Here is a 26,087-nt window from a genome sequence, read left to right as displayed (position 1 = left end):
AGCCAGGACATGGAAACAACCTAAGTGTCCATCAACAGATGAATGGATAAAGAAGATGTGGCACCTATATACAATGGAATATTACTCAGCCATAAAAAGAAACGAAATTGAGTTATTTGTAGTGAGGTGGATGGACCTAGAGTCTGTCATACAGAGTGAAGTAAGTCAGAAAGAGAAAAACAAATACCGTATGCTAACACATATATATGGAATCTAAGAGAAAAAAAAAATGGTCATGAAGAACCTAGGGGCAAGATGGGAATAAAGACACAGACCTACTAGGGAATGGACTTGAGGACACGGGGAGGGGGAAGGGTAAGCTGTGACAAAGTGAGAGTGGCATGGACATATATACACTACCAAACGTAGATAGCTAGTGGGAAGCAGCCGCATAGCACAGGGAGATCAGCTCCGTGCTTTGTGACCACCTAGAGAGGTGGGATAGGGAGGGTGGGAGGGAGGGAGATGCAAGAGGGAAGAGATATGGGGATATATGTATATGTATAACTGATTCACTTTGTTATAAAGCAGAAACTAACACACCATTGTAAAGCAATTATACTCCAATAAAGATGTTTATAAAAAAAAAAACCTGTTACAGCATGTAATAGCCTATTTTTAAGAAATATATTTAAAATTCTATTTTAAAAAGATGAAGAAACAAATTCTGTTAAAACACCTAGACCTATCCTTGATAAGTCATATAAGATAAATGGTACCCCTTTACAGTCACAGTATCCTCATTTACCACCTGTCTCTCATTTTGACACTGTGCAAATCTGAACCATCCTTGAACCTATGAAACCATGTGTAATTTGAGGTAAATTTCACCAGAAGTACTATCATCCTGTTTTGCCTTAAAGTTCTTGAACAAATGCATGATAATATCCTAGAAATTAATGGGCACCACCACTATTGACATTCACTGATGGAAAGCTGAATTGATACTCTTTTGTTTTGAAATGTTTATTTGTTCATATTGTTGAAAGGGTACTACACTGAGCACTCTACACAGTAATGATTTATTTACATGTCTATATCCCCTACAGGACCATGAGTAATGCCCACCTCCCACAGAGAAGACAAAGTGACAAAGGGCCTAAAGCAGTGCCCAAAAATGTTTCAACATTTAGACTTTCTCCAAAGACAAGCACTAGAGTTAATAATAAACATTCTTGCTTCAAAAGTAAATTCAAGTTCTAGCAGTGCAAATAATTTGTACTTCAGCTAAAATGCTAAATAGAAAAGGAAGGAATTAGAGGAAGAAGGGACTTAGAAGGTTCAAGGAAATCTACTGTAGCAGTGTCTGGGAATAATTTATTTCCCTAGCTCTCCTCAAACCTTCTCTGGAAGCTAGGAAAAGGAAGATGATTAAATTGCAACAAGACCTGGCTCTGAAGGGAACTGGTATTTCTGGCCCTTGTTGCCAATAGAAGGGGAAGGGTGACAGCAGTCCCTAAGGGCTTTTAGAAAAAAATTGCTTCCAGGTGGAAAGTTTTTATGGTACTCTGCAGCCTGGAGCCATTTTTTGCTTTCTTTCTTAACTACTGATGATTAAACCATGGACAATCAGACTGCAACAATGGAAACAGCTCCCAAACATCATGGTTATATGCTCCAAATTACCAAGCTAACTCTCAAAGGAGAGAAAAAAATTTGTTGGCAAAGTCTTTCTTTATTTAAGGGGGAGGGCAGGGTGGAGTCTGTTAAAGATTTTTATTTGGTAGAACATAAAAGTAGTCAAGAATTCTGTACCATAATGATAAACATTAGTCTCATACCCAGACTAGACACCATAATGTACAGTCACGGAGAGCTGAACAAAGGGCAATGCTAAATGCCCTGCTATTTAGCAACTTTTCATTATTCTATTTTGACCTGGATCAAGTGTTCTATTAAATGGTTATCACAGGGGTATGCAGAGAAATCCTACCACACATCATATGGAACAGGTAAGTTGATTTATACCTGATCATGGTTTTGAAAAAACTCTGAGGTGCAAGTCTGAGTTTGTAATGATGGCTCAAGAACATGAGGGGGAAAGTTACGTATAGTACCAATTCGTAAGAAAATTAGAGGCCAATCATTCAACCACCCAGCAACTCTGTCTAGGAAATCTTACTATACCAATATCACCCAGAACATTAAAGGATAAATCCAGCTCAAAATTACAACAGTAAACATAAGCATTTTAAAAATAATGTACCAAGCCCTCTGTTGAACATTTTACATACACTAACTCACTTACTGCTCAAAAATAATCCTACTGGAGTAGTTACCAATATCATCATTTCACGCATGAAGCAACCTTTCTGACCTTGCCAGTACACAAAAACATCTACCTTCCCCAGGTTGCTACAGTTATATCAAGGAAAAGATGAAAGAAAAAGGATGAGAGGGAAGAAAAGGAAAATGGGACAGAGGAAGATGAGCACAAGAGGGAGGAGGCAGAGGAGAAAATCACCAAAATAATACAAATAATACAAATGGCAAAATGGTTTGAATGGTTCAAATGGTTTGAATAAGGCAATTGTGACTTTCTTGTACTTCTCTAACTTTTTATTTTCTTAAACATGTATTGCTTTTATAATTGAGAAAAGGAAGTGCATTTTTAAAAGTCTAGAATAGTACCTGGTTCATAGTAGATGCTCAATAAAATATTAATTAAAATTAAAAACCAAACAAGAACAAACACTTCAGAGTAACCTGGGGCCTAGTTTTTAATAATTATTCAAAAACAATTATGTAAAAAAATAGAGAAGAATTTCTTCTCACAATCTATCACCTACAAACCCAAGAAGCAATCACCACTGATCAGAATTTGTGGGTTTTTTTTGGTCACGCTGCCGCAGCTTGTGGGATCTAAGTTCCCCGACCAGGGATCGAACCCATGCCCCTCTGCAATGGAAGCATGGAGTCCTAACCAATGGACTGCCAGGGAATTCTGGAATTTTAAAAATTCAGTATCTCTTCTATATTCTAACCTTCTCATTACTGATCATAACTTCAAAATGTATTTAAAACATACATATATTTGACACACTGAAATTTTTTATTCGAAAACTCACACAGCAGTTTCCTAGAGCCCTTCCATAGCAACTATGAACCTCACCAATTAATGTTCTTTCATGATCCTTCAAATGGGAGGGGAAGGGGGGGGGCCTCAATGGTTATTACCATGGAACCTCTGATCTATTACTCAATTTAAGTAACTTGATTTGTGAATTGGAAAAGTAAGCTATTTTCTGTTGTTTCCTATACCACTAACATGATATGCAAAGAACTCCCTACCAATATCATAAAGCTATTTACAAAAAACCCTTCATGTTTTAGATGAAAATAAATGAGGACACACCCCCTCCTCTCACACCATGTTTCCATTAGGAATCATTACTGTGCCTTTTTTTCACAGAAGCATTTGCTTAAGGGCAGTATACACTAGGCCATTTTAAAGATCTCTCTTTAATATGGAAATATAGAAATGTACCAAAAAAAGGAACCTCAGAAATGATTGGCCTTAATTCACAAATACAAGTTCAATTTTTTTTAAACATCTCTATCACATACTTGTGTCTAGCTTCCACTGAAACAGCTCTAGTAAGGGGAAGTTCATTACAAGGCAACCAATCCCATTTCAATAGCTGTTGCAAAGTTCTTATAAAAAATAAAATTTGCCTTCCTATAATTTTCACCAATTATCTTATTTTTGCCCTCAAAGGACCACCAAAAACGAGTCCTTGGTCCCTCCTTTCCCTTCTCCAGACTCAACAATCCAAATTATTCAACTATTCTACATACAGCCTTTCAATTCAGGCTTTTACCCTCTAGACACATTCTAGTAGTCAACATTCTTAAAATGCAACAAAACAGGCAGTGTAGTACAGTAGTCAAGAGCACAGGCTTCAAAGTCAAACTTCCTGGATTCGTCTTGGTTATTAATTTTGTGACCTTGGGAAAGTTATTAAACTTCTCTATAGTTTAGTTTCCACGTCTATAAAATGTAGATAATAATAAAAACCATTTCATACAGTTGCTGTGTAAAGATTAAATGGCATAATGTAAGTAAAGCATTCAAAACAGTACATGGCACACAGAAAGCACGCTATAAATACAAGCAATTTTCAGATCAAACATGGTCAAACTAGGAAAATAAGACTCATCTCCTTTAACTTTGTTACTCGGCCTTATTAAAACAGCCTAATGCTTTAGTGTTTCTGGCAGTTATACTGTACATTGAGCTTAAAGTCACATCAAATCTTTTAATTTGTTTTTATGATACATTGCTATATTCATTCAGTTGATAGTCTGAATCTACTACTTACTATCTATTACAATTATAATCCTTTTTCCAGTCTTCTGAGATCTTTTTTTTTTTTTTTGCGGTACGCGGGCCTCTCACTGTTGTGGCCTCTCCCGTTGCGAAGCACAGGCTCCGGACGCGCAGGCTCAGCAGCCATGGCTCACGGGCCTAGCCGCTCCGCGGCATATGGGATCTTCCCGGACCGGGATACGAACCCGTGTCCCCTGCATCGGCAGGCAGACTCTCAACCACTGTGCCACCAGGGAAGCCCTGAGATCTTTTGAGACATAATTTTGTCATTAAACCTTCCATGTTCATGTTTTGCTTTGTTAAGTAGGTACATGAATATTTTCACAAAAGAAAACTCAACTATGAGGAAGGGCAGAAACCCAAGCAACTCTAGGACCTAAGAAAGGAGAACCCTGGAAAACACCAGCATATGAGAGATTTTCTGGTTCCATTTTAAGGGGGAAGGAAGAACTGTTAATCACATAAGGTCAAGTAGAGAGCTTGAAAAAGTAAATGTTCAATTTCAAAAAAAAAAAAAATCCAAGATACAAAAGAAATCACCAACCCCACTTTCTTTAGCCAAGATTCAGCCCCCCAACTGTGTCCAACTTGGAGAGAACTTGCTATGAGCCAAAGCTTTTAATGTCCCTCTTTTTTGAAGGCACAGTGGAAACAATTCCCTAGAACAAAGGAGTTGTGTCAGCGAGCTCTCTGCTTTTTCAAGTTGGAAGGACAGTTGATTCACACCATGTGTCAGCAAGAAACACCAGCTAGAACCAAGTGAGATAAATTTTAGGGCTCCTGAGCTGTTTAATATTAAACTGTAATAAACCGTCTTTACAGCAAATTATTAACAAAATATTTGTTTACCCTCCCGTTTATATGCTTCCTTCCCTTGAAAAGAAATTCTAAGACAATTCATAATTCCAAGGTCACATATGCACCACCAAGAAATCATTTTCAAATGTCAGCATCCAGAACCAATGATCTGGATCATACTCCCAAAACATTGCCCTGGCATATCACAGTCAGCCTTGCTATACAGTCCTTTGTGTTCCAAGATAGGGCTAGAAATGCTGGTCACTGTGTTTGATTAAGACTTTACTTCTGTCATTAACTCTCTCTACATAGAGTCATTTTAGTATCCACTCTAGTCAATAAATTTACTTTATGCCTAGACCAAGAAATAAAATACATGTTCAACTACATAAATGACACTAAAATGATCTTATTTTTAATACTTTGAAAGATAAAAAAAGATCTGAAACAACCTTGATCTATATGGACTTATATGGAAAAATGGTTCTAAAACAATCAAAATAAAATTTAACAGAATGAGTGACACCAAAACTCACACGATAAAAAAAAAGACTGGAGACAGACTAGCTTAACATGTTAAGAGACATTTTTCTGAAAACAGAGGTCACTAAAGCCAAATGATTGGTTCAATACAAGGAATTAAGTAATTTACAATGGGTAACTGGGAAAAATTAATTGCCTGCCTTTCAGAAATGACCCTATGATTAAAGTTTGTTATATAATTCGTTAGATATCTACCTGAGGCCTAATGCATATTTTCATTACTTATCTATCATCAATTATATATTATCATTTAATCTGGCCTAGATCATATGACTTCTTTGGAGAATCTGACACCCTACACAGGTCAATTCTCAGTTAACAAAATGACAATCTAATATGGCCCCAAACATCACTGAAGAAACAAATATTGCTTACCAGTAAATTACTTCTCCATAGGGTTATGTTTAGGTCACTCTCCAAAAGCTATGGAATATGCTTATCACACTTCAGTTCTCCAATCTAAGGAGTAACTTGATTGTTTACTTAATGCGGGGAAATGGGAGTAATTTTCTTAAATGTTCATGATACACTAAACCAGAAGAAATAAACTTTTAAAAGGCAAGAGAAATATGACTACTAAGTAATAAAATAACCAAATAATAAAATAAAATGACCACAGCAAGTTAAACAAAAACTGTTTTCTCAGGCTTCCCTGGTGGCGCAGTGGTTGAGAGTCCACCTGCCGATGCAGGGGACACGGGTTCGTGCCCCGGTCCGGGAAGATCCCACATGCCGCAGAGCGGCTAGGCCCGTGAGCCATGGCCACTGAGCCTGCGCGTCCGGAGCCTGTGCCCCGCAACGGGAGAGGCCACAACAGTGAGAGGCCCGCGTACCACAAAAAAAAAAAAAAAAAAAAAAAAAAAAACTGTTTTCTCAGAAACAAGAAAACTGGCTATACCAGGTGGTTTGGACATTTTACCATCATAGGCTCACTTAGTAAGCATTTATTGAGAATTTACTAAAATGAAGACAAGAATGTTTCCCTTTGAGGAAGCACATACTATAATAAGAAACACACAAGGAAACACAATTGAAGGTAATTATAAATCTGTATAGAAATTAATATAATGTTTAAATCTGTACACCTAAATCTGTACAGCATTATAAAAACGTAATGTTTGCTGTGGAATTGGATTAATCAGAAAAGGCTTCTTGGAGTTGCTGAAAAACAGTAAAAAAAAAAATGAGGGGAAAAAAAAAACTTAAAAGGATACAGAGGAGGGAAAAAAGAACACAAACAAACAAACAAAACGACTGCAGATTTGTCATCCAAATTATGTAAGCAAGAAGACAATGGAAAGATATCTCCAAAGTGCTGAAGGAAAAATTGTAGACCTAGAATTCTATAGCCAGCAAACATATTCTCCAAAACCTAAGGACAAAGATTTTCTTTTTTTCAGACAAAATCTTAGAGAAGTTGTTGCCAGCATGCCTGCACTACAAGAAACATTAAAGTAAGTTCCTTAGGTGAAAAGAAATAAAATCAGGTCAAAATATGGATATAAACAAGGGAATAAAGAGCATAGGAAATGATAAATATAAAGATTTTTATCATTTTTTAAATTTATCTAAAAGATAACTGAAAGTTTAAAGCAAAAATAATAGCAATGAATTGTGGAATTCATAACATATGTAGAAGTAAAATACATGCTAACTATAACTCAAAGGTCAATGGGGGAAATAAAAGTATACTGTTACAAGGATCTTATGTTATATATGAATAGGTATAATATCATTTGAAGGCCAACTGTTGTCTTAATCAGTTCAGGCTGCTATAACAAATTACATAGACTGAGTGGCTTCATAAAAATTTATTTCTCACAGTTCAGTAGGCTGAGAAGTCCAAGATCAAAGCACAGCATATCCAGTGTTTGGTGAGGGCCAGCTTCCTGGTTTACCAGACAGTCATCTTCTCACTGTATCCTCACATTGCAGAGAACAGAGAGAGAGAGAGCAAGCTCTCATGTCTCTTCTTACAAGGGCACAAATCCCTTTCAAGAGGGCTCCACTCTCATGACTTCCTCATGAATTAATTAACTCCCAAAGGCCCCACCTCCTAATATCATCACATTGGCAGGGGGAGTGGGGGGGAAGGGTAAGGTATCAACATATGAATTTTGAAGGGACACAAAACATTCAGGCAATAGCAAATGTAATAAGTTAAAGATGCATATTGTAAACCGTACAGCAACCACTAAAATATATATATAACAAAAAGGTATACTGAATAAGACAATAGTGGGGGAAAATTGAATCCTAAAATATATTCAGTTAATCTAATTTAGTTAAGGAAAGTAAGAAAAGAGAAAACAAGGGACAAAGAACAGATGGGACAAATGAATAATAAATAACAAGATAACAGACTTAAACCTAGTCAAATAGGTAATTATATTAATGTAAATGATTTCCTCTTTTCCTGCTTTCTTTTTAATTAATTAAGTATAATTCCATTTCCCCCTTCCCATCTTTTGAGCTATTATTGTGATTCCTTTTGTGGTGCCTTGCTGTAGTTTTGTTGCTTGTGTTTACCCTGCTTGAGGATCTTTAAGCTTCTTGGATTTCCATTTTAATATTCCAGAGAAAACCACTTGGAGCTTTTTAAAATGTTTCTGGTCTTAATTTTGTGGAGGTAAGCCCATATCTGTAAAACATATAATAATATTGCTTTTTTTAATCAGTTTAGATATTGTCTTTCTGCTATAATCAGAGCAGATTTACCTCATCATACCATATCACTCCCCCTCCCTCTCCTCTCAACATACTTATACCACTTTTAGTTTTTCTAAAGGTTATTTTTGTAATTTAATATACTATGCTTAATATTGTACTTTTATTTCTTAATAATATACTTATGCTTTTATTTCTTACATCATCATCTATGACTACCTTGACCCCCTAATTGTGCAAAGTGAGGCATTAGCTCCCCTTTACTTTCTCTTCATTTGTTTTCCTCACTTTCTTCCAACTGTTGAAGTGAATTTTACATTGACTGGGTTGGGTTAATAACATATATATTCTGTTCCAGAATCATAATTGTCTTTTATGGTTTACCAGTACTTTGTCTTTAAAACCAATAAACAACATTTGTATTAGTTTAACTATATAAATATTCTTCACTTTTAAGCCAGGTTGTATACTAAGATTACCATTCCTTTCTTATGGGAATCTCCCCCCCTTTTTCTGGAAAACTCTCTCTTGATGCTCCCATTTCCCCTGCTCCAATCTGAACTGACACCTATCCAGGCTTTCTGCATACCTATTTTTGATGTTCTTTCTTGGTTGACTTACAGAGCTGCTAAGATGATCAGAAATTAAGGGAACAAAATGCTGGAGACCAGGGGAAGAATGAGAAGGGGTGTGCCAACATTCTTTAGTCACTTTTTCCCAAGATATTTGCCAAGTCTGCACACAAGAGGCTAAGTTTCCAGTGTAGGAATCAAGCAGAAGAGGTAGAGAAATCAGCTTTTGACAGTTTTGTGGCACTGAAGTGACATAAATTAGAGACAAGAGGTAAAGATCCTAGAGAGGAAAAATGGTAAAAAACACAACACTCTTCTGTTTTTCCCTCAATACATGCGCTGAATTCTTAACCTACAGCGGGCAAGAGGCTAAGACGACAAGCATAGAAGCAGAACAGAGTTTTAGGTAGTCTTGAGGTATGGAGTAAAGATTAGAATGCAGTGTCCACCTGAGGAAAGGGGCCCTAATCATCACTCCAACGCTGTTTGGAAAATGTGAAGGACTATAGCAAAAGGCAGTACTGAACCAGAGATAGCCATAGCTCTGACCCTGACTGGATTCAGATCACTGCCACTCTATCCACCTTACCGAAAAAGACGGGGTTGGGGGGAGTTTAACCTTCTCTTACGGAAGAGAAGGTTACCCAGAACCTCCAAGAGTTTTTTATCTCCATGCAGTCCAAAATTACCAAGCATGCCAAGGGGGAGGACCATATAACTGAAAATCAAGATCCACAGATGACACAGATATTGAAATTATGAGAAAAGGACTTTGAAATGTCTATGATTAATATGATAAAAAAAATAAAAGGAAAAAGAACAAAATAGACAGAAAGATGGAAAATTCACCAGAGCCTTGAAATCTATGCTATTTAAAAATTGAGAAAATTCAGAAGTGAAAATGTTATTTTTAAAATTAAGAGCTCCATAGATAGTTTATCAGCAAGAGGAGATTAGTGAAGATAAATTAATAGAAAATATCCAGATTAAAGCATAAAGAGGAAAGTAGCACGTGGTTTCTAAAGCTGGTCGCAGGAATAGGGCGTTCTCTTTGTCGCACAAGTGGCACGGCTCGTTTAAGCCAGTAGTGGAGGCGCTGAGGGAAGCTGCAGTGGGAGTGTTCAAGGATTCACTCTGGGTCCCCTAAGGTGTTTCAGGCAAAGGTTAACAGGCTAAATGATGTGGCACAGGGCCCTCCCCATGCAGGATGTGCTTTGGTCAGTACATTTAAAGTTGAAGTTTGCTGCTAAAGATGGCAGATCCAGATGTCCTCACCGAGGTTCCTGCAGCATTGAAGCAGTTAGCCAAGTATGTGATCCGGGGGTTTTATGGCATTGAGCATGCTTTGGCCTTGGACATCTTGATCCGAAACCTCTGTGTGAAAGAGGAGGACATGCTGGAGCTGCTCAAGTTTGATCAGAAGCAACTTCGATCACTCTTGAATAATTTAAAGGGAGACAAATTCATCAAGTGCAGAATGAGGGTGGAGACTGCTGCAGATGGGAAAACCACTCACCACAACTACTACTTTATCAATTATTGTACTCTTGTTTATGTGGTAAAATATAAATTGGACCACATGAGAAGGAGGATTGAAACTGATGAGAGAGATTCCACCAACCGGGCCTCCTTCAAATGTCCCATCTGCAGTGGTACTTTTACAGATTTAGAAGATAATCAGCTCTTTGATCCCATGACAGGAACTTTCCGCTATATTTTCTGCCACACAGAGGTCAAAGAAGATGAATCAGCAATGCCCAAAAAAGATGCACACACACTTTTGGCAAGGTTTAATGAACAAACTGAGCCCATTTATGCTTTGCTTTGAGAGACAGAGGATGTGAACTTGGCCTATGAAATACTTGAGCCAGAACCCACAGAAATACCAGCCCTGAAACAGAGCAAGGACCGTGCAGCAACTGCGGCTGCAGCTGCTGGCCGAGCAGGTGGGCACCACCAGGAAGCATGGGCCACCAAGGTCCGTCTTATGAGTACTTATACACTCAGAATGTTGTCATTAACATGGATGACCAAGACGATCTTCATCGAGCCTCACTGGAGGGAAAATCTGCCAAAGAGAGAACTATTTGGTTAAGAGAGAGCACTATCGAAGGAGCACATAGTTCTGAAGAGATGAAGGAAGGTGGCTTAGATATAGACTCGTTTCAGGAGCGTGAGGAAGGCCGTGCGGGGCCAGATGATAATGAGGAGGTCATGCGAGCACTGCTCATTCATGAGAAGAAGACCCCCTCTGCCACAGCAGGCTCAGTGGGGGCAGCTGCTCCTGTGACCACTGCCAATGGCAGTGACTCTGAGAGTGAGACCAGTGAGTGAGACAATGACTCTCCACCCTGTGCGGCAGCTGTGGCTGCACATCATGGGGAAGAGGATGAGGAGGAGGATGAATTTGAGGAAGGAGCAGATGACCCCATTGTCATGGTGGCTGGCCATCCGTTCTCCTACAGCGAAGTGAGCCAGAAGCCAGAGCTGGTGGCCCAAATGACACCAGATGAAAAGGAAGCGTACATAGCAATGAGACAACGCATGTTTGAGGACCTCTTTGACTGAGCTTTCCCTACCTTTTCCTCCCTTCTCTAATGCTCATTTCAAAAAGAAATTCCCTACCTTTGAAGGAAGTGTTTAGTGGCTTTCTGCCCCTCTTGATGTAAATCAACTGTTAATCTTGTGCAAAGAGTAATGGGAGAGAAAGTTTGATTTTTATGCCAGAAACTTCCCCACAATGTAGGTAGCATTCCCTTTCCTATTACTACAGTATTAATATTTTGCTGTATTTCCTTATCTAATTTTTTTCCTTTCCCTTTTAAGACACATTTTCTCCCTTCTGAAATGAGTGCGAGAAGTCTAAAGGTAAATTCTTCATGTCTGCCTGTAGAAGCTCACTTTGATAGGTTACAGTAATTCACTGACCACATCCTTCTTATATATTCTGACCAAGCATTCCAAACAGCTCCTGATATTGCTGCCAACCAAGCAGCTTGGCAACAGGCAAATCATTGATGAAGGAAAAAAAAAAAATCTTAAGACTTCATATTGCTTCACAGTTTAGGATGGAGTCAATATGTAAGGGGAGGTGGGAGTGTCTGTGGAAGAAGGATGGTTATGTGTAAATCTCAAGATTAATACTTAAACCAAAATTGGTGTCTTTAGAACTGACTTGACTGACAGATATTGTTTTGCTTAATGCCTTTTGGTTTGTATGTTGGATAATAGAAAACAGAAAGTGTGTTTGGTAAGCCCTTAGGAAGAAATTAGAGAAAAAACAGGGACTTAGGACGAGGAGTCCATGTAAACGGTTGAAGAGTGGAGAGTACTGGGAACAGTACCTTTTAACACTGTCTGAGTTTGTGCTGACTTGGAAATCCTTTATATAAAGCTGAGACTGGTCCCCTTCTTCAGTTCTTCCACAGTGCTATAATTGTTTAAAGAGGCCATTCCAGCAGAAATCAGCATATGACAATTGATTACTCCTCTCTCTTTTTTTTTCTCTCAAATTATTGAAGGCCTTGTCTCTTCTGATTCTTGTCAGGCATGGTACTTTAGAGTTCATCCAGTATATCGCTGAGCATTGTAATCTCAAGGAAAATGCTTTATTTTTGGTTCTGATATGCAGCATGGTATTATTCCTTAAGGCAGAACTTTAAAGAACTTTCATACAAGGGTCTACAACAATTGTATTTTTATAATATTTCCCTTGCATTGTCATTTTAAGTATTTATCATTTTATAGTACATGTGTAAAGTTAAGATAGATTTTAAACATCTGAGCCTTGTATAAAGTAATGATTCATTTACCTGGGTTGTATTATGACTGAATATTGACAATAAGTCTATTTTATACTGACTGAAATTTGTTAATCTAGCTCTGTAACACCTTGGAGCATAATTAAAATGCCTACTCTTCCCATTTAAAAAAAAGCATAAAGAGGAAAATAAAAATATATAAAATACAGAAGACTATAAAAAATATGAAATATATGGGATAGAGTCAAAATGCCTACCCCAGCAGTTCTCAAACTGTTTGGCTTAAGGATATTTTCATACTCTTAAAAAATATGGATCTCCCCAAGAACTTTTGTATACGTGGTTATATTTATTGACATTTATCACATTAAAAATTAAAGCTGAATAAAAATTTAAACATAAGAATACACAAGCATATATTACATTAGCCATTAAAACAACGACTGTCTTCACATATCATATAGCCTCTGGCGTACTTCACTATATTCTCCTGCAAGAATGTGAGTAAAAGAAGAAAGCAATATCTTAGTGTTACTAGGAAAATAGTTTTAAATTTGTGACTCTGCAGAAAGAGGTCTAGTCTTTCTATAATGGGGAAATGGCAATATTTAAAACATCAGAGTCAACTATTTCCCAAAACTAATGAAAGACATCAATCCACAGTTTCAAGCTCTACAAACCCGACAGGATAAATACAATGAAAACTATACGTAAGCACCTCATAGTAAAACTGCAGAAAAACAAAACCATAGTAAAAAATATTAAAGGAACAACATTAAGATTAAGAGCTAACTTTTTAACAGGAAATATATGTCAAATAACAATTGAATTATATACAGTAAGTGCTGAAAAAAAATAAACTGCCAGCCTAGAATCCTAAAACTAGTTTAAAAAAAAAAAGTCCCTTAAAAATTAAGGCAGGCAATGTAAAATGGTACATCCACTACAGAAAACAATTTGGCAGTTCCTCAAAAAATTAAAAATAATTTACCATATAATCCAGCAATTCTACTTCTGGGTACATACCCAAAAAAAGTGAAATCAGGGACTCAAAGAAATATTTACACATCTATGTTCATAGCAGCATTATTCACAACAGCCAAAAGGAGGAAGCAATTCAAATGTTCATCGAAGGATGAATGGATAAACAAAATGTGGTACACATACAATGGAATATTATTCAGCCTTAAAAAAAAAAGGAAATTGTGACACATGCTACAACATGGATGAACCCTGAAGACATTATCCTAAGTGAAATAAGCCAGTCACAAAAGGACAAATACTGTATGACTCCACATATATGAAGTACTCAGAAGCGTCAGAGTTATAGAGACAGGAAGTAGAATAGTGGCTGCCAGGAGAAGGGAAAGGGGAGAATGAGGAATTATTGTTTAATGGGCACGGAATTTCAGTTTGGGAACATGACGAAAATTCTGAAGATGGATGATGGTGATGATTGCACAATAATGTGAATATACTTAATGCCATTAAACTATACACTCAAAGATGGTTAAAATGGTAAATTTTGTTATGTATATTTTACGACAATTTCAAAAAATTAAGGTAAAATAAAGACACTTTTCATACAAACAAGCAAAAAAATGAGAGAATGTGTCAGTATTAGGCTTGCATTCAAAGAAATGCTAAAGAGAGTTCTTCATGCAAAAAGAAAGTAATCTCAGAATAAAGCACAGAAATGTAGGAAACCAAAAAGGGGTAAACATAAATGAATGCTGACTCTACAAAATAATAATGTCTTGGGGGCACTAAATGACATGTAAAATTAAAATTCATGACAGCAGTAGATTAACAGATGGGAAAGGGTAAATGAAAATGAAGTGTTATATGGTCCTAGTAGTATCAAGGAAATGATAAAAGAATTAATTTATATTATACTTTAATGAGTCAAAGATGCATGTGGTAATCCTTAGAGTAATTCCTATAGATTAGAAAAAGAAGAACCAAAAGACAGCAAAAGAAAAAAAACAGTCAATAATCAGGAAAAGAAAATCTAGCAGCCATCAGACCTTTCCACAACACCGAACACCAGAAGACAATACTCAGGGAAACAAAATATGAGTCAAAGTTTTAAGTTCAATGAAGCTGTCCTTTGAATGTACAGTCTACAGAGCAGCCATTCTGAATATACAAGAACTCAAAAATTATTGTTTATATAAGTCCATCTGAAGGTAACTGGTAGAGAAAAACTCCAACCAAACTAAATAACAAGAGAAACGTCAACAAAAAAGACTGGAAGTAATAAGGGAACATATTTAACTGCAACTCTAAGACAAAAAGATCAGATTAAGAGTGACAAAATATGGTATATAAAAATAGCATGTGGGCTTCCCTGGTGGTGCAGTGGTTTAGAGTCCGCCTGCTGATGCAGGGGACACGGGTTCGTGTCCCGGTCCAGGAAGATCCCACATGCCGCGGAGCAGCTGGGCCCGTGAGCCATGGCCGCTAAGCCTGTGCGTCCAGAGCCTGTGCTCCGCAACGGGAGAGGCCACAGCAGTGAGAGGCCTGCGTACCGCAAAAAAAAAAAGAAAGAAAAAAAAATAGTATGTGATAACACAACATTGTAAATCAACTATACTCTAATAAAAATTTTTTAAATAGTATGTAAAAATTATACAACTAATAAAAAGAAGAGAGAAAAGATAGAAAGTAGTATAAGCTGGTGACGCTTCATACCTCATAACTGGGAGTCAAAGCTAAGCAAATCAGGTACAAGTCTACAATTCCTAATCTAAAACCCTTGGGGTTTAGTTTAGTAACATTAGTAACTCTGCAGCAAATGTAGGAATATTCACACAAGTGGTAAATATAAAGACTATCACTATCTCACAGCAACTCACATCAAGTTTTGTTGCCAAATGAATTCGGACAGCTTTTGACGACAAATGGTTTCAGAGTCTTTGGAATTTTCATATTGCAAATGAGAGATCATGGGCTAGCAGAATTCTAAACATTTTAAGACTATAAAGTAAAACACTAACATAATATTATTGACTAATACTTGTGGTCACAGAAAAGAGAGGGAAAGAAAATACAGGAAATTCTACTGTTTCTGTCAGATGAGGAACCAATAAATACTATCTTCAAAAAAAGGGGGGGGGAAGGGGAGACTGAGGATACAATTCAAAGGAACCACAAGAACAAAAATATAATTTTTAAAAAATTATAAGACAAAACAGATCATGAGATCTTCACAGTAGTATCTTCCTCCACCCCCCCCCAAAACAATCCTTTTAGTTGATACTAAATTATTTTTAAATGATGACTACAGTGATCCAAATTCCCAACTTGTACTTGCAGAATAAACTGCTGATGAGCATAAAAGTCACTAGGGGGCAGCAGAGCACAAGGAGTGTCCTCTGAAAAGCAGTGAAAACTCCAAAGGACTTACATAGCCAGTTATCCACTACTCAAAACCTCTCAGTCATTCACGAGCACAAAAAGACACTCACCAATTAATCTGTAAAATCCACTTCTAAGAGATTCATTACATTACTTCATAATTTTTTAATTTTTATTTTGAAATAACTTCACATTGTACAAATAATAGAGAACTCCTATTTAGCCGTTATACAGAATTCACCAATTTGTAATGTTTTTGCCACATTTGTTTTAACACTTTCTCTTCTACATATATGTACATGTATGTTTAGAATATGTTGCATGTATTATACCCTTAAAACTACAATGTGTATTTCCTATCTTACCTAACTATAATACAATTATCAAATTCAAAAAATTTACATTGATACAATTATAATCTAATCCATAGTCCATATTCCAGTCCTGTCAACTGTCCCAATAATGTTCTTTAGAGTGTTTTCATTTCCTCCTGGAGAGTATCCGGCCCAGTACCATGTATTACATTCAACTGTCATGTTTCTTCAGTTTCCTTTCATCTAAACTATCAGCTCTCCAGCATTTTAAACACAATTTTTAATTTTTATACTATTAAATATTAAGAACCCTAAAGAACTTTTGTTTACATTGATTTATATATATATCAATATTTACTATATTAGAAATTAAAACTGAAAATTAGAAAATATTAATTCATTAATATTAAAACCCAATAATATTTACATGTTAAAGAATATATTTTATGAAAAATAATTTTATATTCTGAAATAAACAAATAAAAAATAGTTGGAAGAGTCTTTTGCATTTGTGCAAATATCTTTAATGTCTGCAGAAGATATCTGGACTCTATAACCACTTCTACATTAAATCTATTAAAATGTGGGGTTTTGGTTACAGTACGTAAAGAAAACCCAGCCTTGCACATATGTAGTTGGAAAGGGGAGAAAGTATTTTTAAGCCTTTTCAGAAAACTTTATATATATATACACACACACACACACACAAAAATTTATGATACAACCTCAAAACTTGATGAGTTCTAGATTAAAATTCATTGGTCTATCTTATACTTCAAATGAATCTTTTACCCATGTATGATTTTGTAACATCAGGTATTGTTCATTTGAAAAATACTGGTTCGCTGGGTTTCGCAGGTTTTGCAAATGTTGATATATTTCATTATACAATTCAAAAAATCACATTCATTATATCACCACTCAGTCCCATAAGAAAAGTTTATAAGTACTGGCGATCTTAAGAGGGCGACAGGCTACTATTGACAGGCAGCAATAGTAAATTCCACACAAGTAGTGCAAATAACAAATCGGTCATTCTGCAGAGCACAATAATAAAAACAGACTTAAAATCTAGTCATAATATGATTCATACTAGTAATGAAAAAACTGTCATTTTATATATTGATAAAGAGTCCCTGGTTGATCTTTAGTCTGTTTATACCAAAAAGTCATCTTTTCAATTCAGGAAAGGGATATACAAATTTCAATAACCAACACGTTCAGCCATTCATGGGTATTAGTCATCTCCTATTCCTTCTGAACACATCACATCTTTGGGTTAAAGGCTAGCATGCTCAAGGAAAGGTTTTCCAAAAATGCCATGTTTCAGAGGAAAGTTAAGATCACCAATGAACTCTAAAGTTTATTTCCTTTAGGTTTGTCAGTTTTCTAAAAGGTGTTAAAGTTCAAAAATATAATAAAGAAAACAAACAGTTTAGTGAAGAAAGCAAGATACAAAGTCCTTAAGTATCTGTCCATATATTAACACAATATATATATATAGGGCACGTGTACATTAATAATATAATATAAACATTACAGTATTTATAATAACATTTAGTCCATGTTCACTACTTATAAAGGACTGTTCTAAACACTCTGTATGTACTATCTTGCTTAATTTCAAAGCCATCCCATGATATAGAGTAACAGTATTATTTTCATTTTACATACAAAGAAACTGACTCACAGATAAGATAAATTATTTGCCAAGTCACAGAGCCATGATTAAAGTATAAGTATACTGACACGGAATCCCACACTCATCTACTTCTCTATCTGCCCATAAAAAAAGAATATATAGATACTTCCCTGGTGGCGAGTGGTTAAGAATCTGCCTGCCAATGCAGAGGACACGGGTTCAAGCCCTGCTCCAGGAAGATTCCACGTGCCACGGAGTAAATAAGCCTGTGCGTCACAACTACTGAGCCTCCGCTCTAGAGCCCGCGAGCCACAACTACTGAGCCCGCGTGCCACAACTACTGAAGCTCGCACACCTAGAGCCAGTGCTCCGCAACAAGAGATGCCACTGCAACTAGAAGCCCGCGCACCGCAACGAAGAGTAGCCCCCGCTCACAACTAGAGAGAGCCCGCGTGCAGCAACGAAGACCCAACGCAGCTGAAGATAAATAAATAATTTTTTTCAAAAAAGAATATATAATATACATATATGAAATGTACATATTATAACTTGCTGCCCCAATACAAAATATACATAACTTTATAAATATACACGTTATATAAACACATTGTTTGCATTTTTCAACTACACAGAAAACATTTACTAAAAATGTAAAACACATTGCCAAGAGAAAAACACAAGAGTCCCATGTTGCAGTCTTACCTAATACCAGCTCACCCTGTGTCTGCAGATGCCTGCTCACAGTAAGCTAATATATTAAACTGTTCTGCTAAAGTTAATTCACATAGAGTTTCTATAACTTGCAACCAGAGTCCCAAGCAATATAAACATGTATTATTTTCATAATCAATAAAAAGGCAGAAAAATATTTCTGTACTGTTTATTTCTTTTAAAGAAATGGTCTATATGTGAGATGTTGTATTATTAAAATATAAACTCCAAGAGAAAAGGAATAATTAACAGCTTAATAAATAACAAAACAGGCCTGCAATGCAATGAATTTTCCAAATTTCTAAAGGCCGCTATGCCAGTAAAATCAAAACAAGTAAAAAAGAACATTCTTTCACTAAAGCCAAAAAGGATTAGAAGAACAAGTTTGTCCATCACTTTACAAAATAACCTGATTATACAGGAATTTTCTACAGCATTTTTCGTTGTTATTATCATTCTTCTTTTCCTTCTATGTATCTTCAAAACATCATATATGCAGGATGAAACTGCTTTAAGAAGCCTGAAGGATTCAGTACCCTAAAATATTATATTTTAACCTTGAGGAACTGCTATATCCTCTCAGCTGCATTCATGTAACTTGGCAAACTGACAAAGGTTTCCTTCAGCAGATATATAGCAGATGAAGTAACAGGAGATGCAGTAAGACCGAATTCTAAAGTGACCATTTTTCCACTTTAAACTACCTTAGGCTACCTGACACCAAATTTCACTGAGTTGATGGCAGTGTCTGATGTGTTTGCTTTACCTAAAAAAGAGGAAATCAAAGAAAAAAAGAAGGAAATAAAAAAACTGGCCCTCAACTATCACAACTCCCTTTACAATGATGTTTCCTCACTTGTATAAACAGCTCAAATTACAAAAAATCTGAGGTTGCTATTAAGCATTAATGGCACAAGAAATTAAGTCACTGCAACTTATTAAGGAAAAAAAACCTCCATTTAAACCACTGTCAGTCCAGTTTCCAGGGACTTTTGTTTTACAGAGATCAAATTCCTGACTCAACGAATGCTCCAGCCTTTCTATAACTATTGGCAGATTAAACTTTTTACCATAAAGCTCCCACCATACTATTCTTCAGTCCCTCAAAAAAAATTGTTAAGTCCTGATTCCATATTGAGGATTCTAAATAAAATCTAAACATCTGAGCTTAACAGTCTCATACTTTCACAACAGTACCCTAACATTCCTATCCATCTTTGTTCCACACTACTCCTGTCCATAAGGTTTCTTCCTCTGTGAGCAACTGAAATATTTTTCCTATAAAGAGCCTGACTGTCAGGATGAGCTGGATTATACTACTATAACAAACAACCCCAAAATATCAGTGAATACAGATTTATTTCTTTCTGATGGCATATGCATATGTCCACTGTGGGTCAGCACGAGTCTCTGCTCTACAAAATCCTCACTCAAAGCAGCCAATATCCAGAGCAGCTGTCAACAAGACTTTTCTATAAATGGCCGGATAGTAAATATATTCAGCCTTATGGGATATACGCTCTCTGTAACAACTATTCAACTTTGCTGTTGTAGTGCAAAAGCAGCCATAGACAATACATAAACAAATCACGATGGCTATGTTCCAATAAAACTTTATTTACAAATACAGGCAGACCATATTTGGCCCACAGGCTAATCAGAGCACTGCAGATCACTGTGGCAGAGGAAAAGAAAGCATAGTGAATGCACGGATTCTTAAATCTTCTATATGGAAATGACTCAGATCACTTCAGCTCACACATCATTGGTCAAAGCAACTTACATGGCCACACCTAACTTCCAAGGGGCAAGGACATGCAATCATAACATGTGACTGGGAAGAGAAACAGAAATTTTGGGTGGATAACCCTAATGAATAACACAAATTATATTTTCTTGGTCACTTACTGTTTCCACCTACTAGAATGCCCAATCTCTCCTTTTTTACCAATCAAAATACTAGCCATTTCTCAAGATTCAGTTCAAATGTCACCTTCTCCAGAAGCACCTAAATCTCCAAACCCTATGCCTCCCATCACCTCCCAAAGCCCTCTTGTCTAACCTTTCTTACATCAAGTGTTTTCTACATTAACAAATTCCAGTTTCTTGGGATAGGTATTATGTATTATTTATCTCTTAAGGCATAGGACTCAGGATTCAATAAGTACTTGGAGGATAAATGAAAATACCACTGGTTTCTAGGTTTTTGTCTGGTTTTTAGTTAGTTTAAGGATCTAAAGTGGCATATAAAGACATAAACAATACAACATTAAATAAAATTAAAAACAGGAGAGCAATAATCGATACAAAGGGCAGCAACATAAGACCAGAAGTGAAGATGATACACAAGATGCATATCATACCTTTTCTGAAGGTGAACCACAAATTTACCTCTAAGTATTCTAGTAGACAAACAGAAGAAAGCAAGCAAGATCCATCTTACCAGTCACAGTATCAATGAGCTGTTGCTTAAGATAGGCGTATCATAGAAATAAGGCCCCTTTAAATAAAATATTTGGATTTTTTTAAATATAGTGAGACGTTCTGTAAAACAAGGGACCAATAAATGCTTTTCTAAAAAAGAACTACCATGCAGAAGATACTGAAAGGCTAATAATAATCAGTAAATATTTTTTAAGGATGTTCTTTGCATCAGCCTGGATAACAGAAGGAATACAAAGAAATTATAAGACAGTCTGTAACCTAATAGTTGGAGGAACAAAACATACATACATGACATGATATAGAAAGTACTAAGACTATACTATACTTTAAACTTTTATGGAGCACTTACATTCCAGATTCTATATCCGACACTGAGGATAAAACAATAATAAATAAAATACTATCGCTGGTCTCAAGAAATTCACAAACAGTTAGAGGAAACTGATACAAACAACTATAATAAAATATAATAAATACTCTGATAAGGATTTTTATAAAGGGCTACGGGAACCAGGATAAGAAAATAATTATTTCTGCTTCTAAGGAGTGATCAAGGATGGCTTCATTGGACAAGTCATTTGAACCGTTATGGTATGCTACAACTTGACTACGAAAAGCCTGAGGTAGGCAAAAGAGAACCAGCAAAAATCAGACCTGAATTTTCGAAAACGTTTATGGCAATGGTATGGAAAACGGACTGACCAATTAGTAGACTATACATTCTGCTAGGGCAAGACAATGTCTGTCTTGTTTACTGCTGATATACCCAATGCTGAGCACAGCGTCTCACACCTAGCAGACATTATTAAGTACATATTTGTTGAAAAAATAAAAAAGCATGCAGCAGAGAAACAGTAAGGAAACTGTTGTCCAAGAAAAACATAAGGGCCTGAATTAGGCCAATGACAGGGGGAGGTAGGTATAACATCAACGCTGAGTTAGTCTTTATTTAAATGCTAAGTTCTATGTCCTATGAACTATAGGAACTTAGAGAAAACAGTTATAGAGACTAAAGAAGCAATCTGGTCACAAAGATGCCTCACAAAGAACTCTAGGAACAACTACCTGACAACGTATTACATGTTATTAGAAAGCAATTCTCTCAACTAGCACCGACTGCGAATTCATCTCAGAAGATCTTTAAAAAGCCTTCATGCCTCAATCTCTAAGGTTTTCTTCTTTCTTATATTCCATAACAGTTTTAAGGGCAATTCAAGATTTTAATTTACTTTTAATTATAACACAAACTTCAAGAAGGTTTTAGCTTAGATCCAGAAAGAGACTACTAGTCTAATTTCTAAGATTTGGCACTACAAGTTCAAAAGACTAAAAGGAAGACTCATCAAGCCATCTGAGCTAGATAAGAGAGACATGACTAGGGACTTCCCTGGCGGTCCAGTGGTTAAGACTCCGTGCTTCCAATGCAGGGGAAAAGGTTCGATCCCTGGTCGGGGAACTAAGATCCCACATGCTGCGCGGCGTGCCCAAAAGTCAAAAAAAAAAAAAAAAAAAGAGAGAGATATGACTAAAAGAATTTCTTAATACTTGATATTCACATTTTTCCTATTCAAGTTTGACCTTAAAAAATAATTTATTAGAAAAATGAGATAATACCTACCTTACAGTGTTTTTCTAATATAGCACAATGGTTTGGATACAGCACAGCAGTCAAAAGCAAAAACACTACACCTAGACTCCTTAGATTCAAATTTCCGTTCCTTTGCCTAACCATGATCTCTGCATTACTCTCTGAGTTGTTTCCTTATCTACCTCATAGGGTTGTTGTATTAAATGAGTTAATATGTGTAAAACTGCTTAGGATAGGGCCCGCACAAAGTAAGTACTCAATAAATGTTAACTGCTCTTATTATCTAAAATATCTAATACAAATATAGGTATTAAGATGAATGTGAAGGCTAGTCATTTAGCCTGTGTATGAGCCTAGCAAACTACCTTACATCAACATTTATATTAGCAGTGTTCTGGAACTGGAGACTCTTAACAACATATATCCTTCAGGAATAGCAAGAGTGTCACACATTACTAATGCTACCACCGGTAAAGCCCTGAGCAAGAACCACATTCTTGGCCTGAGCTTCTTCCTTAGATCATTTTTTTTTAAAACATCTTTATTGGAGTATAAATGCTTTACAATGGTTAGTGTCTGCTTTATAACAAAGTGAATATAAATTCAAATATAATATAAATTCAAAGTGAATACATATACATATATCCCCATATCTCTTCCCTCTTGCATCTCCCTCCCTCCCACCCTCCCTATCCCACCCCTCTAGGTGGACACAAAGCACCGAGCTGATCTCCCTGTGCTATGCGGCTGCTTCCCACTAGCTATCTATTTTACGTTCAGTAGTGTATATATGTACATGCCACTCTCTCACTTTGTTCCAGCTTACCCTTCCCCCTCCCTGTGTCCTCAAGTCTATTCTCTAGTAGGTCTGTGTCTTTATTCCCGTCTTGCCCCTAGGTTCTTCATGACTTTTTTTTTTTAGATTCCATATACATGTGTTAGCATACGGTATTTGTTTTTCTCTTTCTGACTTACTTCACTCTGTATGACAGACTCTAGGTCCATCCATCTTCCTTAGATCTTAACGTCAGCTTTTTCTCTAGGATCCTGGGATGAGTCACAACCTCTCCACTGAATTCCTGATTTAGACTCTTTAATGGGGTGTGCCGGGCTGATTCTGGGTGTGGTGCCATGTTTGGCATCATCTCTTCTAAGAATGCTGATGTGGTGGAATTCAGCTGTATTTAGGCTGGTTTAGCTTGTAATTTTCCACTGGTTTTTTTTTTTGAGAAATTATTGGACTTTATTATAAGCAAAGATTTTAAATTGCATAGTATGGTTTACATGTAGGCCCTTATTAATTACTTAATTTTTTAAAATTTTTATTGGAATATAGTTGCTTTACAATATTGTGTTCAACCATACAGAAAATTGATTCAGCTATATGTATACATACATCTCCTCTTTTTTGGATTTCCTTCCCATTTAGGTCACCACAGAGCATTAAGTAGAGCTCCCTGCGCTATACAGTAGGTCCTCGTTAGTTACCTATTTTATACATAGTATCAACAGTATACATATGTTAATCCTCCTCTCCCAATACATCCCACCCCCCTTCCCCCTTGGTATCCGCACCCTTTGTTCTCTACATCTGTGTCTCTATTTCTACTTTGCAAATTAGATCTTCTATACCATTTTTTTAGAGTCCACATATATGCATTAATATACAATATTTGCTTTTTCTCTTTCTGACTTACTTCACTCTGTATGACAGACTCTAGGTCCATCCATGTCTCTACAAATGACCCAATTTTGTTCCTTTTTATTACAAATGAGTAATATTCCATTGTATATATGGAATTTTTACTATGTTAAATTTACTATGTTAAAGCACATCTTCTTTACTCATTCCTCTGTTGATGGACATTTAGGTTACTTCCATGTTCTGGCTATTGTAAATAGTGCTGCAATGAACACTGGGGTGCATGTGTCTTTTTAAATTACGGTTTTCTCTGGGTATATGCCCAGTTGTCAGATTGCTGAGTCATATGGTAATTCTATTTTTAGTTTTTTAAGGAATCTCCATATCGTTCTCCATAGTGGCTATATCAATTTACATTCCCACCAACAGTGCAAGAGGGCCCCCTTTTCTCCACACCCTCTCCAGCATTTATTATTTGTAGATTTTTTGATGATGGCCATTCTGACTGGTGTGAGGTGATTCCTCATTGTACTTTTGATCCACTATTTCTTTATCAGGGTGAGGAAAAGCACAAAACATGACTACAAGTTCTTCACTTAGCACTATCAAATCCCCTGAAATCCCAAAGGAACTAAGACCTTTGTCAACTATCTCCTAAGAAGCAGTATTAAGTCCCACCCAGACTGCCAACCATGTGAGACAAATAATTTATCCAACTACAAGATGTTAAAAGAACCGTTTTTCACCTGAGATCTCTAATTTAAATGTACCTGATATACTGTCATCACAGTGACCTAAAAATAACAGGTGTTTTTTTTTTTTTAATTCAAAAATACTCCTTCTCTACTTACTAGCAGTATGTGACTCTGGGCAAATTATTTAACTCATCTGAACCTAGTCTCCTCAGCTATAAAATGCGGATAGTAGTATCATAAGAACATTGCTATTATTATTAAATGAGCTAAGATATATATCTAGCTCCAATCAATAAATGCTAGTTTCTTTCTACACTTCTCCCTACTTAATCCCCACCTCCAGGGAGTATACAGTGAAAAAGTTTGGAGGACAGACTAGCATGGGTGTGCATGGTTAATTTGCTGAGGCACAGCTTGGAGACACTGGGGTTCTTGACAACAACTCAACATCTTCTGGGCTGAATGTAAATTAATGATATCAATCTCCTACTTCCTCATTTTAGGTGTGCCTCCCAAGTTCCTAAAAGGTAGGTGTGGTTATATGTTTAATGTTTGTATCATGATTAACATCAAGAAGAAAACTTCACTTTCTGACTCCATTTTCTGACTCAGAAATCAAAATGTTCTACATTTCAGGAATAATGTGAAAATCAGAACTACTAACTGGTGGACATCAACCTGAATTTTCTCTCAACTATGTAATAAAAAGCCAAAAAGGAAAATGTGTATAGATAAAGTAAAAATGGCAAATGTTAATTATTGAATCTAGGTGATTGGCCTATTTTTCTGTAAATTAGGAATTTTGCTGAATAAAAAGCTGGGACAGCAGAGGACAGAGGGGCAGTACTTGACACACTCATACACTAACACTCCCAGAGTTCAGGGGAGAAAAAAAAAATTACTTTTTATAGCATCTAATTAATAGAAAGCAAAATCTCTCTGATTTTTTCCTGATTAACTCTTATATCAATCTACCTAGATGTTCACAGACCCCCTTAAGAGTGCCACACTCAGAGGAA

General features: G+C 36.4%; 1 protein-coding gene and 1 pseudogene across 12 annotated transcripts in view; one reads left to right on the top strand and one right to left on the bottom strand.

Annotated features, from left to right (window-relative positions):
• EXOC6B (exocyst complex component 6B) overlaps positions 1–26,087 on the bottom strand; it is a 710,711-nt gene that overhangs the window by 637,971 nt on the left and 46,653 nt on the right. The window contains exon 2 of one of the 12 annotated variants that reach the window (XM_033838288.2): positions 8,201–8,312. The exons of the other annotated variants lie outside the window; for them this stretch is intronic. The gene's annotated coding sequence lies outside the window, so the exon portion shown is untranslated. The remainder of the gene's footprint in view (positions 1–8,200; positions 8,313–26,087) is intronic. 12 annotated transcript variants of the gene reach the window in all.
• LOC109551118 (general transcription factor IIE subunit 1-like) lies at positions 10,122–11,478 on the top strand (annotated as a pseudogene).

Source organism: Tursiops truncatus, chromosome 14 (assembly GCF_011762595.2).
Source record: "Tursiops truncatus isolate mTurTru1 chromosome 14, mTurTru1.mat.Y, whole genome shotgun sequence".
Lineage (NCBI taxonomy): Eukaryota > Metazoa > Chordata > Mammalia > Artiodactyla > Delphinidae > Tursiops > Tursiops truncatus.
Note: the sequence above shows the minus strand (reverse complement) of the source record. Positions and strands in the feature narration are given on the sequence as shown.